Here is a 14,143-nt window from a genome sequence, read left to right on the forward strand (position 1 = left end):
GCGTCGACGAAGGTTGAAAGAGAAAGACTGATATAAAACCAGAAAGAAATAAAGAGAGAGAGAGAGGGTCAAGAAACATGAATGAGAAGTTCGAATTCGATTCTCGAACGCGTTCTTATCTTTCTCGTTCGAACGAAATTTTATCGTCGTGGATTCTGTCTCGTGTTCGTCGTGAAAAAGAAAAAAAAAAGAGAAAGAAAGAATACAAAAAAAGAATGAAACAAAAAGATAAAGAAAATTAAAGTAAGAAAAAAAAAAAAAAAAAGAAAATATCTCTCACTCCGATATATCACTTCCTTCGTTATATTCTCTTCGTGGAGTAAAATGAAGAGAAAAGAAAAAAAGGAACGAGATTTAACGAAAAAAAAGAAATTATAAAAAAAAAAAAAACAGAGAGAGAGAGAAGAATTGTGTCTCGCGATCGATGAATTTAAAGATAGATAAAAAAAAAGAAAAAAAAAAAAGGAAATAGGATGTAACGTGAAAATTATGAAATGCGAAGTAGGAGGGTGCCACGATTACGTTCGACTGTCCTGAACGCGTTCGTCAATAGTTTTGCGGCCGGCGCGTTGGCTTTTAAAGTTTAAAGAGCCAACTATGGACGACAACGACGACGACGACGACGACGACGACGACGACGACGACGACGACGACGACGACGACGACGACGACGACGATGATGACGACGACGACGACGACGACGACAATGGCGGCAGCAGTGGCGGCGGCGTCTAGGTATGCCAGAGGTGCTCAATCTGTGGCATCTCTATTTTTTTTCTTGAAAATTTTACTCTTCTCTTTCGTAATATATTTATTTATTTATTTGTTTATCTATTTTTGTTCTTTTTTTAAGAAGGTTTTGAAGAAGTTCGTTATCGAAGGTCATTACGATGATCAATCGTTATTGTCATTGATCTAAAAGTACGATAAAATAATGAGAAGTTTTTTGTTAATACGTTTTCAGATTCTCTCATGCTTTCTTTTTTTTATCTATCTATCTCATTTTTCTCTTTTCTCTCCTTTTTTTTTTTTTTTTGAGGGAGGAAGGAAATTGAAGAAAAGAGAGTTTTAAAAATGTACATTTGAAAAGTATTTTTTAAGAATCGAGAGACGATGATAAGTGATATATAATCATGAAATAAATAAATAAATAAATAAATAAAACGATCAATCGCATTTTCCTATTTCTTTTCTACTTCTTCTTCTCAATCTCTTTTTCTTCTTCTTCAATCTCGTACATTCAATCTCGCAATCGTTACGATCAAACGAAAAAAAATCATATATATATCTACGAATTAAAGAAAGATTAATTTACAAACAAACCGAAAGAAAAAAGAATAAATAAAAATTAAAAAAAATCAATGGATCGATCGATCGATCGATCAAACAATAATCAATCAAACAATAATCAATCCATCCATCCATCGATCGATTGAAATAAAAATAAAAATTGAAATATAAGATAGAAAATCTATCGAGAAGATTCTGAAACAAGAAGAAATCCCGACAGAGATCGTGAAAATTAACAAATAGATGGAAAGTATTCACGGACTAAAGAAAAAGGCAGATACGAGGAAGGAAACGTAGAGAAAGTGAAGAATGAAGAAGAATCGAAAAGAATAAGAAGAAAAATAACAAGAACAAGCACAAGAACAAGAACAAGAAGAAAAAGAAAAAGAAGAAGAAAGAGTAGGAAGGAAGGAGAAAAAGTAAATCAAGAACGAAGAGAACTCCAGAGTTGGCGATGAAATATCTCGGTTGGAGAACGAGGCTAAGGAATGTGCCACGGTAGGAGGAGCCACACACGAGGATATTTGCACCATATAAGGCCCTGTTTAGCGGCATCTCCCCACGTAAGTTCCCTCCCCACTTAACTCTGTTCACCACCTACCCCCTACCCTCCCCCGTGTCCCCCTACCCACCCATTTTGTCCCACCTTGTCCCACCTTGCCCCCTTCCCACGTGTCCCAGATTATGTTCCGGCCAGAATCTCCGCGATTCGATTCTTACTCATAGAGACTCGACGAACTTTGCGACGAGTAGTAATTTTTTATTAGAATTCTTCATACTCGCGATATCTTAGTTTATAATATGATCTTACGAAAGGAAATTTTTTTTTTAATTTATTGTCCTGTTTCTTTCTCTTTCTTTCTTTTTTTTTTTTTTTTTTAGATATATATACATATATATATTCTTTGTAAACGAAAAAAATAAAATTTCCTTTCCTTTCCCACCGATTTTCTCTCTCTCTTTTTCTTTTTTTTTTAAATATTTTTGTATTCTTTTTTAAATAATTTTCTTTAAAAAAAGTTTCCGGAAGTAGTTTATTTAAACTCTCTTCTTAATAGTTTTATACTTTTATTTATTTATTTATTTTTTTTTTCAAACGAAACAACGAAAAAAGAGATCAGAGAGGATTTGGGGGATGAACAAGAACTCTACATATTCGATCGATTTTAACGACGAATGATACGGCCCTGAGGAACGTTTTGCAATCGGAATCGGCGGTACGTGTCACAGAGTGGTGCGTCGCGCATAGTTTTCGCGTGACGTCGACGTAGAAACAACGACACCGCAACGACAATCCGTTCTCTCGTACGATCGTACGATCCTATCTATGTATGTATATATATAAAGGATAGATAGATGGACAGACAGAGAGACAGACAGAGAGACAGACAGACATAGAAAAAGAGATAAAGATAAAGAGGGAGATCGAATCGATCGAATCGAATATCGACCGAATTTTCTCCGAGTTTGTTCATTTAAATTTATAAAACGACAAGAGCCCTCCCCCTTTTCACCCCTCTAACTTCGTTCCTCCCTCTCCCTCTCTCTTTTCTTTCTGAAGTTATTCCGTCGTTAAGTAGAGAAATTTTATTCATTTCTTATTTATTTTTTTTTTATATAGCGATTATTCCGTCGTTAAGTAAAGAAATTTTATTCACTTTTTATTTATTTATTTATTTTTTTTAATGGATCATATTACAGTGATCTATGATATGATCCATGACGCGCGTGGATTGTAAAAAAAAAAAGAAAAAATTAATAAAAAAAGGAAGGAAAAAAGATTTGAAAGTAGTAATAATATCGATCGATCGATCGATCGGAATATTCTATATCGATAATCTTTTAACGATCGAGGATTATTGAAAAAAAAGAATCTAGGTTATTTCTTGATTTCAAAGTGTATTCGAAGGGGAGGGAAATTAAATGAGTCTCAAAGAGACGAACGAAACGAAAAGAAGAGAGAAGAAGAATTATACTCATGATGACGTAACGATGATCGATAGGATCATTCGGAATCGCAGATCCGTTCTACTTTTCGTTTGCTCTTGTCGTTTATTGGACTCGAAAATGCTATCGCGACACAGTTTTGGACTTTGAACCGAAAGTATCCTCGATGGAGTCGAAAAGATCATTTTGTATGTGTGTCGAAAAGATCATTTTATGTGTGTATGTGTTTTATACGTACGTATTGCAAATGTATATGTATGAACGTGTATAAACCTATATCAGTCATACATACGTATGTATGTGTGTGTGTTAAGTAAAGAATACTCACACATGTGTTGCGTCTCGTCGTCCTCGAACATTATTAACTTGTAATCCCGAAAGATACGGGACCATGCGATTTACGAACGACGTAGTAAGTATATAGTTGTACATATCACGAGAGCACGAGATAATCACGGAGTCGTGGACTTGAATGAAAATAGGAATTTAGAGTGAGCGAACGAGTGAGTGAGTAAGTGAGAGAGTGAGAGAGAGAGAGAGAGACAGAGAGAGTAAGAGCAGAATGATGTCTTAGTATTATCGAATAACATTGATAACTTTTATACGAGTTTACACGATAATCAATTTAGATGAAAAATTTCACGATAATAAATATTTTTTACGAAATCTTCCTCTCTCTCTCTCTCTCTCTATATATATATATATTTTTTTTTTTCTTTTTTTTTGGAGTTTGTATTGTAATAATTATTACTGACCCACTTAGTCTATATATATATATATAGATTCTTATAATAATTATTACAATGCAAACTCTAAAAAACAGAAAAAGAGATTTCTCGTGAATTACAAAAACGAATTATAAAAAGAAAAAAAGGGTTGAAACCCTCGAAACCGAGCTGATCGAAATATCATTTGGAAAGAAAGAAAACAAAAATATAAAAATAAAGACAAACAGAACGAAACAAAACAAAACAAAATAAAATAAAATAAAATAAAAAGACATACGGACAGAGACACTTCGCGATGCAAAAGAGAAGCATTCTTTCTCTTTCTCTCCCTCCCTCTCTCTCTCTCTCTCTCTCTCTCTCTCATTTTATCGCGAACATACTACCGTATGCGGCACGATTCGCGTGTGTCCATTGGAAAGGTGCATAGTGTTGTAAGTACACAGTACAGCAAGCGCAGTAGACCGTTCTGTCTCGTCGTCGCTCAGACCTTAATGACGTCATTACCTCTAATTAGAATTCTCATAGTGTGGCATCAGAACCTACCGGTAGCTAGGTAGCTAGGTAGCTAGGTTAGCTACTTATACTCTAGCTAGCTAGGTAACACACACGCCTTTTAAGTTAGCTACGCTTTTATTTTTCCTTTCCAACCCTTTTCTATCAACCCCTCTTTCATTCTCTTCGTCATCATCATCATCATCATCATCATCTTCTTTTTCTTCTTTTTCTTCTTCTTCTTCTTCTTTATCATCGTCATCGTAGTCATTATATTTTTCACTCTTGCTCGGTTGCACTTGACAGGCTTAATTAGGCTTAACACCTCCTAAAAAAGGCCTTGGTTTAACCTAATATACCTTTCTCCACCCTCATTCTTTTCTAAACGATTTAGTTCTATTCTAATACGAATGATTTAATCTATATAGATAAATTCTATACGTCTGTTTAACCGAACGACAGTAATACAATTAAGTTTCTAATCTAAGTTTTTCCGAATAAACTAGTTTATCATTCGATTGAAATTCAACGTCTTTTCGAGTAATCATTTACGATTAATTGTTACGTTAAGCGATATATGTATTATTTGATTTAAAGTAGTATTATATAGTATTATAATACTAAAGAAATATTATAAGTATAATATATATATATAATGTTTTCTAATATTCGATTTATCTAATTATCGTTCGATAAATTCGATCATGTTCGTATATTGTAATTTAATCATATTTCTAAATCGTTCAATTGTATTACAAGCAAATAAGAAATTTTATTATCGTGTTTAATAAATTGATTTTTTTCTTTTTATTGTCGTTCATTCTGTTGATTGATGAACAAAATTATTAATTGATAAATCGAAAAAAGAAATTAATTAATTGATAAATTGATTTTTTGTTATCGTCGTCGTCCATTCTGTTCATTCCAAATCTCTTCATTTAGATCTTACTGCATTTATCTAAATAACATAAATTAAATCTACTCGTTCGATCGATCCTTTTTCTTATAATCCTTCGATTTTATTGCATTGCAGAAGAAAAAGAAAAAAAAAAAATACCGACGATCGCGCGATTTCTAAATCATTCGTTTACATTATCGCAATCAAATAGGAAATTCTACGTGTGATTAATCGTTTATCTAAATCTTTTGAATTTCGTTTGGCAATCGACTAATCGAAAATTCAAAGATTACATAGCACACATAGACGATGCATTTAATAATAATGTTTATCTAAATCTTTCGAATTTTCATTCGAAAGCTTCAAAAACCACGACGTGAATTTCGTTGATTAATATATGTTCGTGTACTTAATCATACGTTTTTTAAATCATTTATAGATTTTCTAACAAAATTTATTCAGAATGACGATGCCATATTCGTTTCTTTATGTACGTAGTCGACACAGTCACGTTTCTAAATCTCTCTCGATTTTTTTCCATGTCTATCTTTATTTTCTTTTTTTCTTTTTTCCTTTTTTAACAAATAATCCAACGACAAATACATTATACGAATCTTCATGAGAAACTATTTCCCGGGATGCACTCGACTTCGTCACCGTGTCTCCATGATTCATTGTATTGCATTAACTACACATGCACACACACACACACACACACAGAAAGAAGAAACTTCGAAGAATCTTATAAAAGATAGAAACAGGACATAAATATAGTAACGAGACCGAATCAATGAGTTACGAGAATTTATGCAACCGTAGTCAAAATAAAAGAATACATTTTTTCATTTATTTATCTTTCTTACACACATACGTACATTCTTACAACGCATGCATGCGTACGTACATTCATTCGTGATCACGTAATACTATTAAACGTACGACGGTAACGACAAAAAAAAAGAAAGAAAGAAAGAAAAAAAAAAAAAGAAACTGACGTTTTACGATATACTACGACATACTACTCTTGCATACGTATTATCAAAATTGATGCAACGCGCGTTGGAGTTTCTTTGAAAAAAAAAAAAAAAAAAAAACAAGAAGAGATAAAAAATAAAGAACAAAAAAGAAAAAACGAGAGAGAGAGAGAGAGAGAGAGAGAGAGAGAGAGAGAGAGAGAGAGAAAGAGGAGAAGAATAAAAATTGTCGGATAAGAGTTGGAACGTCATTCGCGAGTGCATATTTTCATGTGCACGTTGAATAACAGTCGCATAACAGAGCCTTGCCGCCGAATGACACAACTCGAGCCGCCACAAACGAAGCAGCGCAACAGCAGTAGTATATTCATATATACATATATACACATACTCCATATATATAAACGTACGTAGTAGATACACAATGAACACGAATACACGACAAATACAAATGCATTTTAGTATCATCGTCGTCGTCAGCGTCGTCGTCGTCGTCGTCGTCGTTGCAACGACGATGCCTCGTAACTGCTCTCTTCGTCTTTTTTTACTCTAACAATATATGTTGAAAGAAAGAGAGAGAAAGATAGATAGATAGAGAGATAGATAAAGAGAAAGAAGGAGAGAAAAGGAAGAAGATGAAGAAGAAGAAAGATAGAGATAAAAAAGAGATAGAGATATACATACATACATACATACATATGTACGTACATATACAAATTATATATAATATATATATATATAAATATATATCACACAAATATGTGTATATATATGTGTACACACAAATGTATGTGATATGTACATATATATATATATATATATATATATATATATATATATATGAATGCATTTAGACTCGAATCATATGACAGAAGTATACTAGTGTGTGTACTATTTCCCCCCACCCTTTCTCTTCATCCATCATCGCCCTTTACCGCACTCACCCTCTCACTCACTTACTCACTTATTCAGTCACTCAGTCACACACACACACACACACACACACACACACTCTCTCTCTCTCTCTCTCTCTTTATCATCCTCCCACTTTCTTCCTCTTCATCATATGTATGTACTTCCTCCCTGCTACAGAGGAGACTCGCTTCGATCCTGCAATCGTGACGTCAGGACGGATACCTGTTGCATGCGACGTGTTACGTGAAGAACGCGTAAGTATATATCTATGTGTATAGTGTGTGTAGATGTATTAGTATACACGTGAATGTTTGCGTGTTACGCTTTACGAGTATGCATTGGGAGAAGTTGGAAAAGGATGGATAGATAGATAGATAGATGAAGATAGAAAGAGAAAGAGAGAGAGAGAGAGAGAGAGCGATATGACACATTTAAAGTCACCTGTGCGAATTAAAGACCGCGAATTATCGTCGTACTACTATTTCGTTGTCACGAAGAATTCATAAAGGAATGATTCTCGATTTTTATTTTTTATCTTCTTTCTTCTTTTTCTTCTTCTTCCTTTTTTTTTACTTTACTTTACTTTACTGTTTCTTTCTTTCTTTCTTTTCTTTATTTGTTTTTCTTTCTTTTTTTTTAGATCTTACTTCTCTCTTTTCGTTCGTTCGTTTTTGTTAAGTAATCCATTCGAACGTAATTATTGATATAAAACGATTAAATAATATCGTTTTTGATATTCTTCACGTCACTGTTCCGATTTGTTTCGATCCTATCGAATTAATGAATGAAATAATGGAGTGTCGGAGAAGAGAAGAAAAATATCAATTCAATTTCTATCTCATTAATGATTTACACTAACATCTTTCCTCTCTCTCTCTCTCTCTCTCCTCACACTCAGCCATTTCACAATCAACAGAAATATTAAAACAATTTTCAACGATCGTATACATTGTTCAATCGGAGCAAGGCACTTCGAGACGTAATACAACGAAAAAGATATATATTAAAAAAAAAAAACAAAAAAAAAATGAATGACTAAGAAGGGTAGCAGAAAGCAAAATTATGAGTGAGAAAAAAAGAGAGAGAGAGAGAGAGAGAGAGAGAGAGAGAGAGAGAGTGAAAGAGACGAATAATGTAAGCCCCCTGTATCAGAAGAATACTTTAATCTTGTTTGAAATTTCGGTAGAGAATCATAAGAGTGAGAGCATCTTCGTGCTTTTCGAATATCTCATTATAATTTAACAAATGTAGAAGGAGACAGAGACAGAAACAAAGAGACAAAGACAGAGACAGAGATAGAGACAGAGATAAAGACAGAAAGAGACAGAAATATACGTGTATGTAAAATACGAGACAGGGTTGACGAGGCATAGGGGGAGGAAAGGGGAGGATGGTGAGTAGGAAACCCGACGCATTTAATGGAAGATCAAAGATACGTCTAACCCCCTGCGTGAGGCCGCGTTAACGCACACACACACACACGCACACACACACATACGCACGCATATGAGAGATACACACACAGACAGACACAGGCAGACGCGTCAACGATTCACGCAACATGTATTTTCACGCGGCGAGTGGTGACAGAATGTGATAGGGGGTTTTGGGAGGAATTGGAGGGTCCTGGTGGGTGAGAGATGGGTGTGGAATCCTGTTAACGATTGAATCCGCGCAAATGGAAAGCAATTTTCCTGTAGGATACGTGCAATTAACGTTCTAACCACCATGTCACTCCACTGCCATCAGAATCGTTCGTTCATTGGTTTTAACTCCCAAATGTGATATCTGTAGATATGTGTGTGTGGGTGTGTGTGTATGAGTAGGTGGATGAGTATATACATGTATTTTTCGTATTTTCGTATGTATACAAAATTTGTGTATTTTATCTCTGTCTCTATCTCTCTCACTTTTTCACAGATTCTATTTTTTGTCTCTCTCTCTCTCTCTCTCTCTCTATTCGTTTCACAGATTGTATTGCAACAATTGTGTTTTCTCTCTCTCTCTCTCTCTCTTTTTTTACATATTTCACACGAATCTGATGAATCCGATCGAAAGAATTAATTAAACGAAGGATAGGAACGTTTCATTTGATTACTAATATTAAATCTATTAAGATGCATGTCTATCTGTATGTCCGTCTGTCTGTCTGTCTGTCTGTCTGTCTGTCTGTCTATCTATCTATCTATCTGTCCGTCTGTTCGTCTATCTATCTGTTTCTATTTATCTCATGCGTGACACAATCGAAACGTATAGACATACATTCTCTCGAATAAAGATAGTAGAAAGAGAAAGAGAGAGAGAGAGAGAGAAGGGATATAGCAACGGCCATTACACCGAGCTAACTTTTCACGAAGATCGGAGAATCAACGAAAATAGACGAGGCTCGGTAGCTGCCGCTCGTTTGGACGTGAGCCAATGACGTGGCGCCGTTAGAAAAATTTCTAACGCTAGACGCGTACCTTAGAAATTGCCTCTTTTCTTTTTCTTCTTCTTCCTTTTTTTTCTCTCTTTCTTCTTTCTCTCGTTCCAATTTCTTTTCTTTTTTTTTCTTCTTCTTTCTTTCTCTCTTTTTTTCTTTTTTTTTTTTCCCCCCAAAGGAAACTCGTTAATGAAAAATTTCGTTGGAAAATATTTTGATCGTTAGACGCAATAAGATTTCTCTTCTTTTCTCTCTCTCTCTTTTTATTTCTTTTTTTTTTCTTTTCTTTTCTTTTCTTCAGTCATCGACACACCACGAAAATTTACCAACGATAATTTAATATCTTATCTCGACGAGAACGAAGAAATTTGAAATTCGATTTTTTTCCTCCTTTCCCATCGTTTCTCATTAGATAAATATATATATAACGTCTACGTTCTAATTGATTAGATGTTTGTTGCAAAGTGGCTTAGAATTTAATACAAGACATCGTTTTTCTTCTTAATCGATAATTACGATAATCTCGAACGCGATAGATCGTATTAATAAAACGTGGCATATTCTATACATGGGCAACGTTTACACCCATCCATTTAAACATATACACACACCTACATGCACTCTTATGCGTATGTATTTATGTATTTTTTTTTTACGTAGAAAAAAATATAATGATAATCTCTCTCTCTCTCTTTTTCTCTCTCTTCAACAATCTCGCAATTTCGGCGAGAAATAATCGCGCGTTTAAAATTGATAAAAGGCAAACAACACATAGAGACCTACGAGAACACATTGCGATAATGATCGCGAGCGTTAAGTGTAACTCTTGCTTCTCTTTTCTTTCTTTCCTTCTTTCTCTCTCTTTTTTTTTCGAAAGGTGTTACGAACCACAGTTCAGTGGTTCTCATTCCAACCTCGAGAACGACTCGTTATCGCGAACTGATTGTTCGAAAACGTGACGTCGATAAAAAAAAAAAAGAAAAAAAGAAAAAGAAAAGAGAAAAAAATTAACGAAGATACATATGTAAATCGAGCGAAATTCTCACGTGGTATATCAAAAAAAAAAAAATGCAATCAAGAAAATAGAAAGAAAGAAAGAAATGGAGAAGAAAAAGAAAAATGGAAGAAGGATAGAAAAAGATTGATACGAAAATGAGAGAGAAAAAATAATATGCATATGCGTATACAAGCTCATACGCGCATCTACCTATGTATGTAATGCGTGTAATGTTTGTAATATTATAGTCGATAACTAAACGATGCTAATTCGAAACTTTTCTGCGTCTTTCTTTGAGAAAACTAAGTAACAAAATGGCCGACTAGTAGATAAGCGCTAAGCTCCTTGTTCGACTTTTAGAAGCCAACGAATCCAGCTATCTTATGTTGCTTTGGTAAACTCCTATATTTTATAAATATATATATATATATACATACATAAATACATATATACATATATATTATATATTATATATACAACATACATATATATTATAAATTATGTATACAATGTACATATATATTATAAAGCATATTTTATATATATAATGTATATATATGTATGTATGTATGTCTGTATGTATGTACTATGACGTACTCTGTCTATTTATCTCTCTCTCTCTCTCTCTCTCTCTCTCTCTCTTTCTCACTGTCTCTCTATCTCTCTTTCTGTGCGTACTCTGTCGGTGATCCAGTTAACGCAGTTAGTCAACTTGATTCGGATTCCATTAAACGTAGTAACAGAAAAGTGGTAAATGTTAACGAGCCGATAACGGTAACAAAATTACGAAAAACTAACTTTTTATCTGTCCCGAGTTGAGTGCTGTAAAGCAAAGGAAAAAAAAAAATAATAGAGAGATAGGGACAATAGGAATTTCGACAAAATTTTAGTGGATATTAGTATCATAAAAAATTAAAGCGAACAATTAATTAATTATTTAATTAATTAATTATCGAATTAATTAGATGATATATAATTAATTAATTGAATGATCGATCGATTGATTGATTAATTAGACCGATCGACGAAATTTGTGTACCTTGTAAAAAATTAAAGGAAAATTGATTATTTAATTAATGAATTGATTAATTAATTAATGAGATCGATAGGAGTGCTCGATGGAGATTCTTTTCTTTTCTCTTTGTTTTTTAGATTTAGAAAAAAATGAGAAGAAATTAAACGTGTGTGTGTGTATATATGTATACATATATATATATATGTATGTATGTAGGTATATATATATATAAGTACTACATATATTATAGGTAAGAAAACGGAGGTAAAATTTCTTTCCCACCCGCGTCCCCATCACCTCCCACCCACCACCCATCTCGTAAAAGTCGACCTGAAAATCCCGTTAAAACTTTAATCTCCTAGTTTATTTATAGTGTCGTAATACGTACATATAGAAACTCCCGTACGCGTATTATAGAAATAGAAAAATAAAGATAGATATAATTGCTCCATTTTCGCGGGAATAACGCAAGGAAAAAGAAAGAAAACAAAAAAAGAAAGGAAGAAGAAAGAACAAAAAATGAAAGAACAAAAAATTTTTAAAACAGTCTGATCGTGAAAATAATAATAACAAAAAAAGAAAAAAAAATGGGAGATCGCAAGAATGTCAGAAAATTTTCTACAGGACAATTCGTGATGAGAGAACAATCAAAAAAAAAAAAAAAATAAAATAAAATAAAATAAAAAAATAAAAAAAAAGTAAAATAAAATGAAATAAGTAATAAACAAATAAAAAGAAAACTAGAAAAAAGTAAAGGATAGAAAATACGCGCGCGTTCGTGACTGAACGGTATATACGTCTATATTTGTGCGCATATGTGTATGTGTGTGTGTGTGTGTGTATAATGTTGGGTGTATGTAGAACGCCTAACACACAGAAATACATAGAAACGCATGTAACACACGCACAGAAAGAGAGACACAGATATCACGTTAACCACATCCCTGCGTGACAAACAAGTTTCACGGTGCGAGTTGCTTGTCTGTCTCTGTCCTTATAGAAGAAAAAAAGAGAGAGAGAGAGAGAGAGAGAGAGAGGGAGAGAGAGAGAGAGAGAGAGAGAGACGAAAAAAAATAAGAAAAAAAAAAAATTTTTTTAATGAAAAAAAAAAGAAACAAAAGATAAAAAAGAAAGAAAGAAAAAGATAGAGGCACATAGACGATAGAAGAAAATAGAAAGAATTGCATATGACTATGACGATGACTATGACGAAGACGATGACGAGGAAAAGATGTAAAGGATAGAAAGAGAAAAAGAAAGAGAAACAGGGAAAAGGTGTAAAAGCTTTTTATCCATTCGCAAACTCACATATTTCCTTCGTTTCCACTGTGTAGGTAGGACGTCCAACTTGATAAAAGATAGAAGAAGATATTCCAACGAGTTCCACTTCTTTCTTCCTTCTCTCTCTCTCTCTCTCTCTCTCTCTCTCTCTCTCTTTTTCTATGTATTGCACGTACGAAGAATATAAGAATGAAATTGCGACTTGATCGACTATCTCTCTCTCTCTCTTTCCCACAACTACCCCTCCTCTCTCTCTCTCTCTCTCTCTCTCTCTCTGCATCTCTGTCTTTCTTATACGTTAAGAACGAAGTCAGAGCGAGATGGAAATACGTGATTCACGAGTTGTCATGAGACTTTCTAAGATAGTATGTACAGTGTGGTGTGCGCGAGAGAAAGATAGAAAAGGAGAGACAGATAGATAGAGAAAGATAGATAGATAGATAGACAGAGAAAGAGAGCAAAAGAGATAGATATAAAGAGAAAGAGAGAATGAACTAGAGAAACACTTGCCCGTAATAAAATGAAAATTCGGAGCACGGAGTACGTAGCACGTTTGACGAACGTTCGTCGTCGTCGTCGTCGTCGTCGTCGTCGTCGTCGTCAACGACAACATCGACATCAACGTCGACGTCGTCGACGTCGACGACGGCGTCTTTGACGATGCTGAGAACTGTCAACCACTTCTATCGTGCGGACGACTGCCTGGCAAACGGACGAGGACTGAGTAGACCGGCCGATCGCTCGCGTATCTCCCCTTCCCCCCTCTCTTCTCTCACATCACCCTCTCTCTCTCTCTCTCTCTCTTTTTCTCTTGCTCTAACGTGCTCTCGCACTCCCTCGGTAGCTCCCTTCTTCTTTTCCGCTTCTCTTCTTCTCCCACCCCTTTTTTCATTCTCTCTCTTTCTCTCTCTCTCTCTATCGTTCTCCCTCTCTATCTCTCTCTCACCCCTCTTCTTCCCTCCATACTCACTGTGTGCTCTCCATTACTGCGTCTCTTTTTCTCCATGGCACCTTCGCGTATGTCCTCCTCCTCCTCCTCCTCCTCCTCATCCTTCTCTTCATTCTTCTTCTTCTTCTTCTTCTTCTTCTTCTTCTTCTTCTTCTTCTTCTTCTTCTTCATCTGCTTCTTCTTCTTTTATTACCGATTCTTTCGAAAGGAGAACTGTAGAGCGCGAAGTGTAGAG

At 34.6% G+C, this 14,143-nt stretch overlaps 1 protein-coding gene across 3 annotated transcripts in view; it reads right to left on the bottom strand.

The window, feature by feature from the left end:
• The window catches only part of LOC127067461 (sex-determining region Y protein-like), a 104,002-nt gene extending 90,170 nt beyond the window's left edge, over positions 1 to 13,832 (bottom strand). For all 3 annotated transcript variants that reach the window (XR_007782633.1, XR_007782632.1, XR_007782634.1), the window contains exon 1: positions 12,987 to 13,832. The gene's annotated coding sequence lies outside the window, so the exon portion shown is untranslated. The remainder of the gene's footprint in view (positions 1 to 12,986) is intronic.
• Between the last annotated feature and the right edge of the window lie 311 nt (positions 13,833 to 14,143).

Source organism: Vespula vulgaris, chromosome 11 (assembly GCF_905475345.1).
Source record: "Vespula vulgaris chromosome 11, iyVesVulg1.1, whole genome shotgun sequence".
Classification (NCBI taxonomy): Eukaryota; Metazoa; Arthropoda; class Insecta; order Hymenoptera; family Vespidae; genus Vespula; species Vespula vulgaris.